This window comes from Halichoeres trimaculatus, unplaced genomic scaffold (assembly GCF_033239565.1).
Source record: "Halichoeres trimaculatus isolate MK-OKI-2021-1 unplaced genomic scaffold, fHalTri1.1 fHalTri1_scaffold_54, whole genome shotgun sequence".
In the NCBI taxonomy this organism is placed as follows: Eukaryota; Metazoa; Chordata; class Actinopteri; order Labriformes; family Labridae; genus Halichoeres; species Halichoeres trimaculatus.
The window spans coordinates 172,501-177,500 of record NW_027437233.1 but is presented as its reverse complement, the minus strand read 5'-3'; positions in this window follow the sequence as shown (position 1 = coordinate 177,500).

The window sequence follows — 5,000 nt, the reverse complement described above, 5'->3', positions numbered from 1 at the left end:
ACAAAAGCGGCGAGGGGCGCACCGCAGAGGCGCGGGGTCGGGCCCCGGTCGATGGCCGAAGGGGCCCAGTGCAAAAACCCCAAAAACCCTTAGAGAGGCAGATTGAGGATTTGTGAGGTGAAAAAAGGCAATCTTGCGGGACAGACTAGGCTAGTCAGGGCACTTTTGCACCCTTGGTAGGTGGATCCACCTACCAGGGGCACGAGAGGGAGAGCAGGAGAGAGAGGGGGAGGGGGGGGGGGACCCGCTCCGGACACAGGGCCCCCGGTACGACCCCCTGCGCACACACCCCAAACAAAACAAAACACAACAAGACAAAGCAAAACATCCTCATTGCCATCTCCCTCTCACCTCCACGTACCAGGGGCACGAGAGGGAGAGCAAGAGAGAGAGGGGGAGGCAGGGGGGGAGGGAGGGAGGGACTCGCTCCGGACACAGGTCCGCCCCGTACGAACCCCTGCGCGCACACACCCCAAACAAAACACAACACAACAAGACAAAGCAAAACATCCTCATTGCCATCTCCCTCTCACTTCCACGTACCAGGGGCACGAGAGGGAGAGCAGGAGAGAGAGGGGTAGGCAGGGGGGGAGGGAGGGAGGGACCCGCTCCGGACACAGGGCCCCCGGTACGACCCCCTGCGCACACACCCCAAACAAAACAAAACACAACAAGACAAAGCAAAACATCCTCATTGCCATCTCCCTCTCACCTCCACGTACCAGGGGCACGAGAGGGAGAGCAAGAGAGAGAGGGGGAGGCAGGGGGGGAGGGAGGGAGGGACTCGCTCCGGACACAGGTCCGCCCCGTACGAACCCCTGCGCGCACACACCCCAAACAAAACACAACACAACAAGACAAAGCAAAACATCCTCATTGCCATCTCCCTCTCACCTCCACGTACCAGGGGCACGAGAGGGAGAGCAGGAGAGAGAGAGGGGGAGGCAGGGAGGGAGGGACTCGCTCCGGACACAGGTCCCCCCGTACGACCCCCTGCGCGCACACACCCCAAACAAAACACAACACAACAAGACAAAGCAAAACATCCTCATTGCCATCTCCCTCTCACCTCCACGTACCAGGGGCACGAGAGGGAGAGCAAGAGAGAGAGGGGGAGGCAGGGAGGGAGGGACTCGCTCCGGACACAGGTCCCCCCGTACGACCCCCTGCGCACACACCCCAAACAAAACAAAACACAACAAGACAAAGCGAAACATCCTCATTGCCATCTCCCTCTCACCTCCACGTACCAGGGGCACGAGAGGGAGAGCAAGAGAGAGAGGGGGAGGGAGGGAGGGACTCGCTCCGGACACAGGTCCCCCCGTACGACCCCCTGCGCACACACCCCAAACAAAACAAAACAAAACAAGACAAGACAAAGCAAAACATCCTCATTGCCATCTCCCTCTCACATTGCATGACAATGTGAGGGCCCTAGCTGTGAGCTGGGCCTCGTGCCCCTGGTAGGTAGAAAATACTTGACTGTGACCGGCAGGGGCACGGGAGCCGAGATCCGGTGTAAGTAGGGGGGAACCCTGCCTCGGGGATGCCACTGCTGGTGCTGGCACCAGTAGTGGCTGTACACATGTCCTGATGGGACACACGTGTGGCTAGATGTGAGCTGGGCCTCGTGCCCCTGGTAGGCGGAATATACTATACCCTCACCAACGGGGGCACGGGACCGTGATCGGGTGAGAGAAGGGCGAAACACTGCCTCGGGGCTGCCACTGCGGGTGCAGGCACCCGTAGTGGCCGTACTCACGTCCTGACGGGAAGCACGCATGGCTAATTGTGAGCTGGGCCTCGTGCCCCTGGTAGTCGGAATATACTTCACTGTGACCCACAGGGGCACGGAAGCCGAGATCCGTTGTAAGTAGGGGGGAACCCTGCCTCGAGGCTGCCTCAACAGGCACAGGCACCCGCAGTGGCCGTACTCACGTCCTGACGGGGCACACGCATGGCTAGACGTGAGCTGGGCCTCGTGCCCCTGGTAGGTAGATAATACTTCACTGTGACCGGCAGGGGCACGGGAGCCGAGATCCGGTGTAAGTAGGGGGAAACACTGCCACGGGGATGCCACTGCTGGTGCAGGCACCAGTAGTGGCTGTACACATGTCCTGATGGGACACAAGCATGGCCAGTTGTGAGCTGGGTCTTGTGCCCCTGGTAGGTGGAATGTACTTTATGGTCACCGACAGGGGCAAGAGAGCCGAGGGGCGGTGTAAGCAGGGGGAAACACTGCCCCGGGGCCCCCCACTGCAGGCATAGGCACCCGTAGTGGCCGTACCCATGTCCTGTGGGGGCCATTACATAGCTAGTTGCGAGCTGGGCCTCGTGCCCCTGGTAGTTGGAATATACTTCACTGTGACCCACAGGGGCACGGAAGCCGAGATCCGTTGTAAGTAGGGGGGAACCCTGCCTCGAGGCTGCCTCAACAGGCACAGGCACCCGCAGTGGCCGTACTCATGTCCTGAAGGGGCACACGCATGGCTAGATGTGAGCTGGGCCTCGTGCCCCTGGTAGGCGGAATATAATATACCCTCACCAAGGGGGGCACGGGAGCCGTGATCGGGTGAGAGAAGGGCGAGACACTGCCTCGGGGCTGCCACTGCGGGTGCAGGCACCCGCAGTGGCCGTACTCACGTCCTGACGGGAGGCACGCATGGCTAGTTGTGAGCTGGGCCTCGTGCCCCTGGTAGTCGGAATATACTTGATGGTCACCTACAGGCCCACGAGAGCCGATCTCCAGAGTGAGTAGGTGGAAACACTGCCTCGGGGCTGCCACTACAGGCACATGCACCCGTAGCGGCAGTACGCGTGTCCCGGCGGGGCACACGCATGGCTAGATGTGAGCTGGGCCTCGGGCCCCTGGTAGGCGGAATATACTATACCCTCACCAACGGGGTTCACTGGAGCCGTGATCGGGTGAGAGAAGGGCGAGACACTGCCTCGGGGCTGCCACTGCGGGTGCATGCAGTACGCATGTCCTGACGGGGCACACGCTTGGCTAGAAGTGAGCTGGGCCTCGTGCCCCTGGTAGGCGGAATGTACTTCACTGTGACCCACAGGGGCACGGAAGCCGAGATTCATTGTAAGAAGGGGGGAACCCTGCCTGGAGGCTGCCACAACAGGCGCAGGCACCCGCAGTGGCCGTACTCACGTCCTGACGGGAAGCACGCATGGCTAGTTTTGAGCTGGGCCTCGTGCCCCTGGTAGTCGGAATATACTTGATGGTCACCTACAGGCCCACGAGAGCCGATCTCCAGAGTGAGTAGGTGGAAACACTGCCTCGGGACTGCCACTACGAGCGCAGGCACCCGCAGTGGCCGTACGCATGTCCTGACCGGGCACACGCATGGCTAGATGTGAGCTGGGCCTCGGGCCCCTGGTAGGCGGAATGAACTTTGCTGTCACCAACAGGGGCAGGGGGGCCGATCTCCAGTGTAAGCAGGGTGAAACACTGCCTGGGGACTGCCAGTCCGGAGGCAGGCACCGGTAGTGGCTGCACACATGTGCCGACGGGTCACACACACGGCCGGCTGTGAGCTGGGCCTCGGGCCCCTGGTAGGCGGAATGAACTTTGCTGTCACCAACAGGAGCACGGGGGCCGAGAGCCAGTGTAAGCAGGGGGAAACGTTGCCTCGGGACTGCCACTACGAGCGCAGGCACCCGCAGTGGCCGTACGCATGTCCTGACCGGGCACACGCATGGCTAGATGTGAGCTGGGCCTAGGGCCCCTGGTAGGCGGAATGAACTTTGCTCTCATCAACAGGGGGAAAAGGAGCCGAGATTCAGTGTATGAAAGGGGGGAAACACTGCCTGGGGACTGCCAGTCCGGAGGCAGGCACCCGTAGTGGCTGCACACATGTGCCGACGGGTCACACACACGGCCAGACGTGAGCTGGGCCTCGTGCCCCTGGTAGGCGGAATATACTTGATGGTCACCTACAGGCCCACGAGAGCCGATCTCCAGAGTGAGTAGGTGGAAACACTGCCTCGGGACTGCCACTACGAGCGCAGGCACCCGCAGTGGCCGTACGCATGTCCTGACCGGGCACACACATGGCTAGATGTGAGCTGGGCCTCGGGCCCCTGGTAGGCGGAATGAACTTTGCTGTCACCAACAGGGGCAGGGGGGCCGATCTCCAGTGTAAGCAGGGTGAAACACTGCCTGGGGACTGCCAGTCCGGAGGCAGGCACCCGTAGTGGCTGCACACATGTACCGACGGGTCACACACACGGCCAGCTGTGAGCTGGGCCTCGTGCCCCTGGTAGGCGGAATGAACTTTGCCGTCACCAACAGGGGCACGGGGGCCGAGAGCCAGTGTAAGCAGGGGGAAACGTTGCCTCGGGACTGCCACTACCAGCGCAGGCACCCGCACTGGCCGTACGCATGTCCTGACGGGGCACACACATGGCTAGAAGTGAGCTGGGCCTTTGGGCCCCTGGTAGGCGGAATGAACTTTGCTCCCATCAACAGGGGAAAAGGAGCCGAGATTCAGTGTATGAAAGGGGGGAAACACTGCCTGGGGACTGCCAGACGGGGGCAGGCACCCGTAGTGGCTGCACACATGTGCCGACGGGTCACACACACACACAGCCAGACGTGAGCTGGGCCTCGTGCCCCTGGTAGGCGGAATATACTTGATGGTCACCTACAGGCCCACGAGAGCCAATCTCCAGAGTGAGTAGGTGGAAACACTGCCTCAGGGCTGCCACTACAGGCACAGGCACCCGCAGTGGCCGTACGCATGTCCTGACGGGGCACAAACATGGCTAGAAGTGAGCTGGGCCTTTGGGCCCCTGGTAGGCGGAATGAACTTTGCTCTCATCAACAGGGGGAAAAGGAGCCGAGATTCAGTGTATGAAAGGGGGGAAACACTGCCTGGGGACTGCCAGACCGGAGGCAGGCACCCGTAGTGGCTGCACACATGTGACGACGGGTCACACACACGGCCAGCTGTGAGCTGGGCCTCGTGCCCCTGGTAGGCGGAATACAC